General features: G+C 37.7%; 1 long non-coding RNA gene across 1 annotated transcript in view; it reads left to right on the top strand.

The window, feature by feature from the left end:
• The first annotated feature begins 402 nt into the window (after nt 1-402).
• LOC113934833 overlaps nt 403-14,691 on the top strand; it is an 83,148-nt gene continuing 68,859 nt past the window's right edge. The window contains exon 1 of the long non-coding RNA XR_003523812.1: nt 403-446. This is a non-coding gene — a long non-coding RNA (uncharacterized LOC113934833). The remainder of the gene's footprint in view (nt 447-14,691) is intronic.

Here is a 14,691-nt window from a genome sequence, read left to right as displayed (position 1 = left end):
GGAGAGAAGGGGGGTGGGGGTGTGGAGAGAGGGGGTGGAGGAGAAGGAGGGAAGAAGAAGAAATTATAAGAAAAGTATCAGAAGATATTAAGGGTGAAGAATTATCCTGATCCTTTGTAGTCTGGCCTGCCAGAAAAAAGAGGTGGTTTCCTAAAAAACTCTGTGGTAATTATCCATAGCCGTGTGCATAAGGCAATCAATCCTGGTCAACCTGAAAGTTTGAACTCAGCCACTGTTATGGACTGAACGTTTGTGTTTCCCCCAAATTCTTATGTTGAAGTCTTAACCTCCATTGTGATGGTATTTGGGGGCCTTTGGGGAGTAATTACAGTTAGATGAGGTCATAATTGTATTAATGCCCTTATAAGGAGAGACATGAGAGGCTTTCTCTTTCTCTCCCCATGCACACACACGGAGAAAAGGTCCTGTGAGCACACACTGAGAAGGTAAGCATCTGCCAGCCAGGAAGGGAGCTCTCACCAGAAACTGAACCCTTGATCTTGGACATTCCAGCCTCTAGAACTGCAAGAAGATAAATTTCTGTTGTTTACACCACACAGGTTATGGTATTTTGTTATGGCAGCTGGAGGTGTCTCTCAGTCAAGCCAGAGAATGGGCTAAGCCATTGCCCTCTCTCCCACTGTGAGTGAAGAATGAAATATCATGTCATTCACTTCCTGGAGGCACAGTTACAAAGCCTGACTCCTAGTACTGTGCTCAGGCCAGGGAAGGAGTTGGTGCTTTCTTAAGCATAATATAAAGCTGATAGAAAAAGGCTAGAGTTATGTTTCCACTGTGTCATATCACTAGTGTACCACACTCAACTGTTAATATATAAGGACTTATTTTCAAAGATGTTTATTATAGCATCATTAGTCTTGGCATGAAATGAAATACAGAGGAAATGCCCAACTAAAAAACATGGTTCCATAATTTATTATTCTCGGCCCTATGGAATATCATGCAGGAATTAAAAAGAATGAACTAGAGCCGGTTGAATTTGAAGGATCAATATTTTTACCAGATATTTATTAGGGAAACAACTTAGGATGAAAAGAGGTATGTACAAAATGACCCCATTTAAAAATATAGTGAACAAAATTGCAGATGATATTAAATATATTTATGTTTTTAAATGATTATTAAAAAAAAAAAGGAAGATACTCTCCCAGAAATCAAGATTCTTTTACAGGCTATTCTAATCTTACTCTTTCACTGACTTCTAATATCAGGTATATAATGAGGACCCCCAAATCTCCATCTCTTGCCCAGATCTTTTTTCTCTCTTCATTCAAACTTGCATTTTCTACTGCCTACTCAGCATCTCAACTTTGAGATTTATAGGTCCTGGGAACTCTGCCTGTCCAGACTAATACTTTCTTTCACCTCTACTCTTCCTCTCTTCCCTCTGATCTCAGTGAATGACATCAGTCACCCTCCTGCTCAAACCAGAATCCCCAGCTCCATCTGTTATCCTTCCTTCTCCTTCGTACCCGCATTCAGTCAACCACCAATAGGCTGACCCTGTTTCTAAAGTATCTCATAAGTGCATCCATGTTTCTTCATATCCACTGTCCTTTATTTCAGGCTACCATCATCTCTTGCCTAGATTACTCCATATATCCTTAACAAATCTTTTTGTATCTAATCCTGCTCCTCTGTACTGCCTTTTTCACATGGAAATCAAAAAGATTTTTCTGTAGTAAGATGTGATTGGTCCTGTCCACAGTTTAAACCCTTCAGTGGTTTTCTCAATTACTCCCAGGTTAATAATCAAGCCTATTTATATGGATTCATAACCATAATAGCATGTAATTGTATGATCTACTCTGGAAAATCACAAATGAAAAGAACAAACACAACAAGAATCAATCATTAAGAAATAAAAAAAATTACTCTCCAGAATAATTCTTGTAACAAAATGATATCAAAACTATAATTGCATACAATAAAAAAAATAATAACAACACTTCAACCTAAGCTGTACTCAGAGGGAAATCCATAGTCTGGAATCCTTTTATTATGAAACAAGAGAAAATAAAACATTCAGATACAAGAAGCTACAAAAAAAAATCAAAACACTGAAAAGCATAAAGAATGAATTAATAAAACTGAAAACAGAAGTTAATGATTTAGGAAACGAACAAGAGATTGATAAGTAATTGAAAAGTTAATAAAATAGTCAATTTCATGAAAGGTTTACTGAAGGGAGAAAGTGGGGAAACAAAACTATAATGAAGTGGAGAGAAGATAGAGCCACATGTAGGGAAGATACGGAAATGTTTGTGAGAAGATATCTTTTAAAGCTTATATTAATAAGTCTTGATAAAATGGATAATTTTAAGGAAAATACAAAGTGAACCAAACTGTCTCACCAAGAAGTTAAGTAAGAGGAACAGACTAATAACCATGGATATGTTTAGAAAAGTTACCAAAAATTACTTCCCCAAAATGCCTTAGGCCATGTGATTTTACGGTTGGATTCCCATCCCCTCCCACACACACATTCTAAAAAGGCTTAATTCTTCTATGTAGAAAATAGTATGATCCTGTATTCAGTCTCTAAAGCTAACATTACCATACCCAAACCAGGTAAAGAGATCAAAAGGCCCATAGACCAATCAAATCATGTGCGTGAAAAACTCCTAAATGAGATCTTTTTAGGTCTTTAATACGAGAAAAATAGACAATGACCAAGAAGGACTTAGACCAATTATTAAAATTTAAACCATTAATACAAAATAAAAAGACCATATGATCTTTATCAAAACAGTGCCTTTGAATAAAATTCAGCATCTGTTCCTAATAAAATTCTTTAAAAACTAAGAATATCATATTAATTATATTATTCCTCAATATTGTAAAAAATTGTTTAGCTTAAATTAACAGTCAACATTATAGTTAATAGTAAATGTTATGCTACATTAGAGGTATCCCCTTTAAAGCGAGAAAGTTCGCAAGGATGTTATTTTAGAAGTTCTGGAGGTTTTATTCTGGAAGTTTTATTGTAATAACTTGGAAAGCAAAATAAATGACTACTGATAGTGGAAAAGAGGAAGTAAAAATTGCCCTGTGAATATGAAGACAATGATTATCAACCTGAAAAGCTCAAGAAAACCAGATGAAAAATGATAAGAATAGTATAATTCATTAAGTTACAAAAATCAAAACAAAACAAACATAAAACTCTGACATTTTCAGCCTACTATATATTATCACAGGTCTGTTGGTAAACATTATTTGAGAGTCCCATTTTCAGTTCTAAGGATGAAAGTCCCATTTATGTTGAGGTGAAATAGATTTCAGAGGAATTGAACTGGGGAGAAGCAAGATGTCGATTTGAATATGTCAAGTTAGGGACACCTATGAGATTCAAATGCTATTGAATTTAATCTATCAATATAGAGTTTAGTGGGCTAGAGATACAAGTTGGGAGTTGTTGGGATGTGTACAATATTTAAAGTGGTAAGACTTGATGAATTCACTTCAGAGTGAACGTAGTGAGAAAAAAACTGATGCAAGGATTGAGCCTTGGGTTGCTTCAAAATTTAGAGGTTGCTAAATGAACCAGCAAAGGAGGCTGGGAGACTGATAGATTTAGAAGTGATCCAGGAGTTAGTGCTATTCTGAAGGCCAATTTGTGTTTTAAGAACAAGGGGGTGATCTTCTTTGTCAAATGCTACCCGCTAGTCAAGTAGGATGATTGGATTTGGTAATGTGGGATTATTCATGATCTTGACAAGAGGCATTTTGGTGAAATGGTATGGATGCACAACCTGATTAAAGTGAGTTCAGGAGGGGTGCCTGGGTGGCTCAGTCATTAAGCATCTGCCTTCGGCTCGGGTCATGGTCCCAGGGTCCTGGGATCAAGCCCCACATGGGGCTACCTGCTCGGCGGGAAGCCTGCTTCTCCCTCTCCCACTCCCCCTGCTTCTGTTCCCTCTCTCGCTGTCTCTCTCAGTCAAATAAATAAATAAAATCTTTAAAAAGAAAGCGAGTTCAGGAAAGAATAGGAGAGGAATTAGACATGGTAAGAACAACAGCAGAATCTCTTAAGGGATTTTTCCATAAAGGGAAACAAAAATGTTAGAACATTAGCTAAAGAAGACTACAGTTGAGAAGTTTTTTGTTTTTTTTTTACCTTTTTGAAAGATAGAAGATATCACAGCACTTTTATTCACAGGTGGGAGTAATCCAGAAGAGAGTGTAAAATTGATGTTGTATGAGAGAAGGGTAGAGTTCGTAAAACTAAATCCTTGAATAGGTAGGAGGTTATAGATCTAATTGGCGTATAAGCAGAGCAGATGGCATCGGAAGCAGAGACAGTCCATTTATGACAACGGTAGGAGAAAGTGTCGTGATGTTTATAGATACAGGTTCGAGTAGGTTGGTAATTGTGATAATTAGAATATGTAGAAATTTTCTTCATCTCCTTCTGATTATAATTTTGCCTTTTTTTTTGTATTCCATTTATCAGGTTTGGCAATAAAAATTTTAAGAGCTTTGTAACCTAAATGGGGGACTGTTTATGTTTTAACATTTTTAAAATAAATTTTTAACAGTCTCTTATTTAAACACCATAGGATATTTCCTTGTGAAACTGGTTTACCTGGGTATGCAGTTTTGAACATTTTTGTACTAAGCTTGTTTCACTTTAATGTATTTATACTTGCTGCTTCCTCTGCATGGCTCATCTTTCTTCCGGATTTATATATGGCTGGCTTCCTGTTATTATTTATACCTCTGCTTAAATTTCACTTCATCTGATAAAATTTGGCTGCCCTGCCCAAAAGAACCTGTATCTTTCAATCATTTTCATTCCTATTGTCTTGATATTTTTTTCATAGAATTTATCACTCCCTGCAATTATCTTATAGACAGTCTTGCTAGTTTCATTTCTGTCTTTTCCCACAAAACTGTAAGTTCCACGAGGTTAGCGATATTGCTGGTCTCTTTTGTCACTGTGCACCCAGCATCTTTGTATCCCTTGTGTCTTCAGCAATTATTATTTGTTGAATGAATGAATTAGTGCATGAATGATCAGGAAATGGTGGAGTAAGGATACTGAAATGGTAACCCATGTCGTATATCTAATCATTTTTATGAAAGGATGAAATTATAATCGTTCTAGAACAATTGTATAGATAAACACACTGGGGACTCAGTGAGGGAAGGGATCATTTTATTTTACCTTGTAGCTTCCATATTAACTAGTGCAATGTTTTATAAATAAAATCATTTTGGCTAACACTCATTGAACAAATTCATATATTAATTGGCAAAATAATGAAATATGCTAAAACTGAGGTATACTTTAGGTTTGTTACTTTATTTTTCCAAAACCAGAATTTTACTGTGGGTGCTACTTTAAAAAACAAGGAATAGTACATGTGACAATATACCTGATCTTTACAGCAACTTTGGGTCTTAAAGACATTAGCATCTCCTCCTAGGTTCTAACTTAGAGAGTTAAGGAACATATAATTAGCTTTATAAAAAGCTGATTATAGAGTATCACCAGTGTGGAGCAACAAATCATCTTATGATCTAGAGTACTGTTTGAGACTCAGGGAGAGAAACACTATTATATTTTAAAAAAAGAAAAGTTACATTTCCCATTTAGTACAAGAGAACTACATAAAACTGGCAGTGTTAACAGAGAAAAATGCTTAGACACAATTTCCATTTCCAGGTGAATTTTGCATTTATATATTAGTATCGTACTGAAGTTCTTAGGATAGAAAGCAGTTATGATTACTGGCAGGTGTTCATAGGCATATTTTATTATGAGTAGTATGGGGAAAAACTAAAGGTTGCCTCTTCTCAACAAATCCTGTGCAAGAAAACTATTCAGAAGGTTTTGGCATAGTCAAGGTCGGCTTCTTGGCCTATTTGTGATGCTGGGGTTGGCATTGTGGCATTCGGATGGCTGATTTTTAAATTCCTAAACAGAAAATGTTGAGGGTCAGTGTGAGTGCACTGACATTATATAAAACAAACTCACTCAGTGTCTAGCTCCTTCATTAATTTGTTAAGTAATTCATTTAACATTGTAGAATGCCTTCTATAAGGCAGTCCTAAGCATTGACGATAAGTGAATAAGCAGTCATAGAAACTGCCCTCCTGAGCATATAATGGGCCAGCAATCCTAAGTGAAGAAAGAAGAATTAGGTGAAATTAATTTTAATAAGCCTATGAATCACCTAGGTGGAGTTTTATTACAATGATTATTGGTTAAATAGGTCTGTGGTAGGAACTGAGCTTCTGCATTTCTAAACAAGCTCCCAGGTGCTATTTTTGATCCTTGGACCACATGATAAGTAACGAGAAAATATAAAACAACAACAACAAAAAAGGGGAGATCTTTGGTTTTCTGAAATTCTCAGTGATCTGAGGGCATACAAGGGTCAAAAACATGTTTACACTGAAATGCTGAAGAGCCATGTATGCCCTTGTGAGGATATCCTAACCTGCACCTCCAAGCCCTGTTTACTATCATAGGCAAATAGTTCTTTGGGCATTCTTCACGTGTTAGAGCCCCACCACCCTTGAGAGGATTAGACTGGTAGCAATGCCCACCTAGGCCCTAGTGACATACTTGAGGCTATTTAGGAAAAGAATTCTAGATGCTTCACAATATAAATTGACTCTAGTGGGTGGGAGCATGAGATCGTAGATCCAGATAAAATAGAATCTACAGACATGGAACTGAGTTCATAATGTGAATGGACTCAAATCCTCAAGTATAATTGCGTATACATACTTGAGTGGAATGTAGGAGTTGGGTCTAAGGTCCCCTGAACAAGGATAGAGAGAAAAGAGGAGAAAGTAGAGCTCTTCGCTTTATATTCTCAATTCTGTACTATGTATATGTCTCAAGGATTCTCCGGTATATGACAGAATGAGGGTCCATAGCACAGAGTAAGAGATAAAATATCAGTTAGCCTGGAGTTCCTAGAACTTTAGAATGATTAATCATCATTTTTTTTTCACTTTAGTCAATGGCTCACCATTCCAGTGAGAAAAAGCCCTATCACTGGAAGATCTATTAATAGTTTGTTGCCACTAGTCCCTTCTTTGGGTCACCTGGGTGGCTCAGTCAGTTAAGTGTCTGACTTTGGCTCAGGTCATGATCTCAGGGTCCTGAGACTGAGCCCGGCATTAGGCTCCCCACTCAGCAAGGAGTCTGCTTCTCCCTCTCCCTCTCCCTTTGCCACTGCCCCTGCTCATTCTCTCTCTCTCTCAAATAAATAAATAAAATATCAAAAAAAATAGTTTGTTGTCACTGATAAAGTGCTTTTAATAAGTACTTTCCCTATTTTCTGCTCTCATTTCCCATTATCCTCAAGAAAAGATATGTAAAACAAAGACACAAATTAGATTATAAGCCAAATCGTTTATGACAACAGAATTCTGATCCACAGCCTTGGTGGCAGTCAGCCCAAAAGGCCAAGGACACCTCTATGGTCGTCAGCCCAGAATGGTCAGGACATGATCAATGACTACCACCTTCTCTATGTTTTTTGCCCTCACTTTCAAATCAGAACCAATCAGAGATAAAAAAATCCTCTGAAAGTAATCATATAAGATGTCTTATGTCTCCTTAGCTTACCTACAGCTTCTGCCTCTAGCATGAAGTGTAGAAGCATTACTTATGACCAATTGTTGCTAGCTCTCATGGGGTCTTCTAAGTCTAAATCCTCTCCCAATACAGGAAAACCTTCTGCTTCTTATATATATTTTCATTATAATTTTAATTCTTGTGCCTCTCTCTCTAAATGGTATAACTTCACCAAGGATGCTTTTGACCTTGTGTCCACTCTAAGGAATAATTGACTGGAACAAAAATGTTCATTGGAGAATCAGGGGAAAAAAATGAAAGAGAATGTGGGCAGCATTTTTTACTGTTATGTAGAGGCCAACAAACAACATTCTTATTCAGAAATTGCTTCACTAAAATGTTCTTTGGCCAAATCTAATGAGCAACTTGACAAGCTTATGCAATAAGAAACCAGGCTCATTGCCCTCATTATCTTCACTCTCCTTATTCTCCATTTGACTCCCTAACATCTGGTTCCCTTCTTCCCCTTTGCTACTGTGTCTGCTCTCCTTCCACATTTCCCATTGACTACTTCCTTCTCTTCTTTTTTCTTTATTTTAAAAACAATTTTTTTAGAAAAAGATTTTATTTATTTATTTATTAGAGAGAGAGTGAGGGGAGCAGCAGAGGGAGAGGGAGACAAGCAGACTCCATGCTGAGCACGGGGCTTGATTCATGACCTGAGCCAAAACTAAGAGTCGGACATTTAATCCACTGAGCCACCTAGGCTCCTTTTCTTCTTGTCCAGACTCTTTACCCTTTTCCCAGTGACTGTCCTAAGACCCCAGAATACAATTTGCCTCTAAATACACATCCATTCCATGAGCTGAGTCTGCAAGCTACTGTAGATTTCAAACCTTAAATCCATGTTAAATTTAAGGCTATAATTTGGGACTTGCCCAAACACAGAGAAGGCCAGTAACTATTTATAGGAGCATCAGAATTCTTTTGGATGCACATGACCCAGGGCTGCCTGACCTATATCACCTTGTATACATATGGGTCAGAACCTCAGATGCTAAAGTTTGAATGGCAAAAGATGGTGGAACTGACCCAGAAAGGGACCTCCTTTCTGCAAAGTAAAGATTCTTCTTTCTACAATAAACCCAAGGGTTAAAAGAGACCCCAGACGTAGAAAAACATATCCTGAAAGTCATACTGAAATATTTCCAATAAAAATCAATTGGACCATAATTCAATAACGCAAATAGAGAAAAGATGATATTAGAGTGGGATATATCCCCTTACCTGAACTACAGGTGTTGTAACACCTAGCAGAACATTTTGAGATTGTTTTTGAAGAATAACAAGGCAAGATTCAAACTGTGGCCTTGCCAATCAGCCAGGGGGGCATTTCCCAACAGACAACCTATTGACAAGGACACTTGTAGGTATTTTAAACAGAAGGGATAGTTTGAACAAAAGATAAAGCAAGACAAAAAAAATCTCAACTCAGATCAAAGACGACACACCAAGGAAAGAAAAAACATCCATTATCCTGCTTTACCTTTAAACACTCAAGGTGAACTAACTATAAATATATATGGCCAATCTCATCAATTTCTGACACATATGGGCACTACTTCCTACATTAAATCCTGTGACTTTTGCTCAAGTTCTTCCTTGGCATAAATACAGCACACAGGTGTTAGGTATTTATAATAGCCCACAGGTTTTTCCTGTCTTTTAGCCCTTAAATGTAACCCTTAGGTCTTCGACTAAACAACATTAGTTCCTGTTCTTTGATACCACCCTTGAGAATTTAATAGGGAGAGATTTATTTTGAAAATGGAATTGTAGGGGCACCTGGGTGATGCAGTCAATTAAGCTCCTGACTCTTGGTTTCAGCTCAGGTCATGATCTCTATGGCCTGAGATCGAGCTCAGCGTGGAATGTGCTTGGGATTCTTTCTCCCTCTCTCTCTCTGTCCCTCCCACTCATGCTCTCTCCGATAAATAAATCTTTTTAAAAAGAAAGAAAATGGAATTGTAACATTAAATGCACGCCAGAGAGACTATTTCTTGGGGTTTCAGAGGACTCCAATATTCAGATCAAGTTGTGTCTGCTCTGGATATAGCTCTGTCTTCTCCATTGTATGTATTTGATGCATACCCCAGCTGACGATCTTACACCCTACCAGACACTATATAAACTAAAAATTCTACTGACATAGGAAAAACAACTGGAGCAGAACCTATTAAAGTTCAGATAGATCCTGCCAACCTATAACACAAACTTACTCAGTATCTTTTGGAGCCAGAGGCAAAGAAAAGGAATCAGACTTATAGTTGAATACCTTATGTCCAAGGGCCTTCTCATACTCTGTAGTAGTCCTTGTAACACTTCTGTCTTGCCAATAAATATACTAAAGGGATGAAGATCCAGATTTGTTCAAGATCTTAGACTATTTAAAAAAAATTATGTCTCTCTCCCCAGTAGTACTTAGCCCAAATACCATCATGGCATCAAATATGCCTAGAGTGGCCTGTTTCCATACAGTGGACTTTTTTTCTGCTCTTTTCAGGGTACCCCTAGCCCAGGACAGTTAATACCTGTGGTTACATGTGGAAAGTTATGCTCCAGGGGTTCACTGAAGCCCCCTCCTATTTTTCCCAGATCTTCATTCAAAAATTGGATCTAAATTTCCTGTGTGACTCAGTTTTGATACAATAAGTGGATGACTTGCTCAAAGACCAAATACTTTGTTCAGAGAACAAGGAAGCCTATAAAAAAAATTCCATTTGTTTGCTCTCAGCCTTAGCAGAAAAGGGACATAAAGCTTCAAAAGATAAATTACAAATTTGCCAAAGTACAGTCCATTATTTATCCAAGAGGGAAAAACACTCTCCAAATAGACTAAAGATTATCCAAACATAGTGTAGACCCCTCATCAAGTGATAACTTAGAGAATTTCTAGGTTCATCTGGATATTGAAAGAAATGGGTGTCAAGTTTTTCTGAGATTGCAACAACTCTATAAACTGAACAAGTGATCAGTAAGAGATCCTCTACTTGGGGAGCCAAGCATGAACAGGTCTTCTTACCTACAAAAGACCGTTTTATCTACTTATGCATATGCAATTTGGGATTTTAACTCAACATCATGGGAACCATGAAAAACCTACCATGTAAGGATGCCTGGGTGGCTCAGTCAGTTGGGCATTCAACTCTTGGTTTTGGCTCGGGTCGTGATTTTGGGGTCATGGATCAGGCTCTGTGCTCAGCATGAATTCTGCTTGAGAGTCTCTGTCTTCCTCCCTCACCCGCTGCCTCTACTCACTCTCTTTCTCTATTTATAAATAAATACATAAAATTTAAAAAAAAATCATGTATGGTAACTTCACCCTTGACTTGAATGTAAGACTTATCTTCCTTGTAGAGCGATTGCTGCCATTTCAAAACTTGAAGCTTTTGTGGAACTAGTTCTAAACAACCCATTTGGCTTTATTGTTCCTCACACCATACAGCCTCACTATTGTTTGAGAACATACAGTGTTTTCCAGCAATCCAGTTAACCTCTTGTGATGCTGTTACTCTTTCCTTCTCAAATACTGTTCCCTGTTGCATCATCCTGAAACCTACCATTCTCTGCTCTCCTCCCTTCCGGAAAAAGGAAACCTCACAGTTGTCTTACTTCAGATAGGGAACTTTCTAGAACTTGCTTAGATTTATGGAGACTTTCATTGAGAACTGTGACTTAATATTATTTCTTAATGGATCATACCTCAAGGGTGGAACTGGAGGCTATGAAAACAGGATATATTTTCACTAAATTAAGCTCCCCTTTAGAGTATAGTTCTCTATCTGAGATAAAAATTACCCAAGAAGGCATAACTTTTGGCACTTACTAGAACCTTTAAACTAGCCAAAGAACAGAGAGTAACCATCTCTATAGATACTATGTTTTTCGAGTAGTACGTGACTTTGGGATGCTTTTGAAACAAAAGAGGCTTCTTATCTCTGCTGCAGCATCCACAAAAATGCCCAAAAAGCTGAGAAACTTTTAAATGCACTGTTACTTCCTAAAGAGCTGGCTGTTATAAAGTTTGAGACCCATGTGAAAGGAGACAATATGGAAACTAAAGGAAAATATCAGATGATTATGCAAAATAAGCAGCCTTAACTAAAGATATGATCCCATTTAAACCCTTAAAAGATATGCTCTTTAGGGGTTGAAAGAGGCTATTAGGCAATATCAATGTATAGGGAAGGAAGGAAAGGAAGAATGGAAAAAATCTGGTTGTACCCTTCACTCAGGTAGTATCTGTGATCACAAGATGGCTGGTTGGTGGCACCAGATGATTTCAGAGATATCAACTAAATTTCTCCATGAAGCCACTCATCATGTTATAGACAGATTCCTTATTATCTTAAATCAGCATTGGCTGGGAAACTAAAAATAACCAAGAGAGCTTATATTCAGGTCTTGTGCCACACATGAACAATATAATATTTGAAAAACATGAACATGAAAAAGCCTTAAGAGCCATTTGACCACCTCAGATGAGTTTTATCTAGCCCCCATCCTCCATGGGATCTGAACATGTTTCCATTATTATTTCTTTTCAGAATGGGTTAAACCTTTTATTTGCTCAAAAGATGCAGTCTCCGAAATGCTGTTTGATTTTGTGTTTTCAACCTAGGTTTACCAACTTTTGTATCAAGTGACTGCAGCACAAATTTAGAGGAAACATAAGAGAAATCTGTAAGGTGTTACCTCTTACTCAAAGACTACACCGTCTTTACTATCCACAACCTTCTGGAAAGGTTGAAAGAACCAATGACATCTATGGATATACCTAGCAAAATTTTCAGAAACCCTTGCGCTCCCTGGGGTAAAGTTATTCCCATTGTCCCTTATGATGTATGGTTCGCTTCCTTGGGGACACGTCTGTTATTCTTCTATGAACTGAGAACAGGAAGGCCCAGGCATTTACAGATTTAGTGTCTGATACTAGACTCCGCTGCACAGGCCCAGGCATGACAAAATATTTCAAGGGACCTGGGTACTATACTCAATCTTATTATTGACAAATTAAGGCTGCCTTTCTACAACATCAATATGATCTTTCGTCTCTTCCTGACCTTCAATCAGGAGATTTGTCTGTGGGAGGCGACATCAGAGAAGAACTTCTCTTGAAACTCCTAGGAAGTAATCTTACTAGGTAACTGTTAATAACAAATGCAGCAGTAAAACTCCAGAAGGTCAGTCCTTGGGTTCGTGTTTCACAACTAAAGAAGCCATTGGGAATTCACACAATTAAAGAGCTACCAATAGGGGAACTCAAACCGAGAATTCTCAGAAATCTTAGCTGCTTATCTTATGAAATAGCTCAACAAGCCGATGACCTTGGAATATAGATAGCTTCTGCTCAAGATATCAGACCAAGACCCCTGTGTAATGTCTGTCTTGTTTTTCTGTTTGCTTATAATCATTTCTTTTTTATTTTCCTTGACTATGGAGTAATGGCCTTTTTCTCTTTCCTTTAATTTTTATTATTATTTTTAGGTCAGAATATACTAATACCTTACTAGTGCCATACTAATTCTTAGATAAACCAAATAGTAGCCACTGCCCTCAATCTTACCATGCTGCATATGCCACCCATCACTGGATCTTATGATAAAAACCTTCTGGCAATTCCGATCTCATCATATGAGACCATAGGGAATTACAGCTGATGGCATTTCCACTTGAATCTAGGTGAAAATGACTTTCAGCAACTCAGTCTATACCTTTGCTAGTATTACTTTCTCTCAGAAAAAAACAAAAACAAATTATTACCATCTATTGATCAGACCCTAGGTAAATCTAAATTTAATTCAACAATTTTTGCAAGGCAGTGAGCTAACTACTTGCCAAATGAAAAAAAAAATAATAGAGATTCAAATATGTAATCCAGTTAATGTGAGGTATTGGCTCTGACCTTTTGTCACGTACAATTCATCTTTTTTATCCTGGATCTCCATGTGCTCCTACTTCCTTTGTCAGAGATGCCTGGTCCTCACTGCCTCTTATTACTACCTCATGCACCTTTGGAATTCCAAGACAAAGTGTGTATGCAGGGAGTCTAATTCTATAAAATCTGGGAATTCTTATTCATGTATGAGCTCCAAAAGGAGATCACCTTTGATTACTGGTACACCCCCCCATGGGAGGATTACTGACTCATTATTTATATAAGCTATCAGAGCATTGTTTCCCATGGTGGCAATCATACAAACAGAAAAGGCAGTAAAAAAAACTTATCACTAATTGACAGAAGTTGTTAATGATATGGTCAATGCCCTACATGGAATACAGATCAATTGTAACTCATGGGCATGGGTAGAGATGGACAATTGTATTGCTTGAGGTTTGTTGTTGGCTAGTCATTTTGGTGTCTAGGCCATTGGCAGTATTTCTCCCTCCAGTTGGATCAGTAACACAGGCAAGATAGAACAGGTGGCATGTATCAGCTTTGGGATAAAGCTACTTGGCTCTCAGGTTAATTCTTATGGCCTATGATTTAGTTCTCCTGGCTTGAGTTGAGCAATTGGGGTTTCCTGTTCCAAAGATTTAATAAAGAGTATTAATTGTTCTTGCTTTAGTCAGAGTGATCATGATGCTGGTTCACTGCTTTGTTTCTGGAGTCTTAAGAGATCCTGTGTAGTTACTTTCTTGTCAGTTGTTTGCCATGATGATATAACAACACAAAGGTCAAGAAGATCTCATGATGCGATGGACTGTGGAAAAACCCATTAAATGCCTGAGCAGTGAAGACCTGGATCTTTCCTCTTCCCTGAATTGTGCATTCTCTCTCAAGTGTGAAAATGACCAAAGAGGCGGAGTTGGAGGTGGGGGATGGGCTGTGAGGCTAAATATACCAACAGACAGTGGCCAGACCAAATGTGATAATAGGACTCTGATCCACCAACCTTGGTGGCATCTATTCCAGTAAGCCAAACCACACCTCTGTAGCAAGTGGCCCAGAATGGTCAACGATTGCCAGCTTCCCTCTTTTTAAACCCTGCTTCCAGCTCAGAACCAAGCAGAAAAAGCCAGATATGTTCCTGAAACCAGTCACATAAGATGTCTCGTTTCTAGTGAGT

Source organism: Zalophus californianus, chromosome 13, assembly GCF_009762305.2.
Source record: "Zalophus californianus isolate mZalCal1 chromosome 13, mZalCal1.pri.v2, whole genome shotgun sequence".
Lineage (NCBI taxonomy): Eukaryota > Metazoa > Chordata > Mammalia > Carnivora > Otariidae > Zalophus > Zalophus californianus.
The sequence above is the reverse complement of the archived record's forward strand: the minus strand, read 5'-3'. Positions and strand labels throughout refer to the sequence as shown.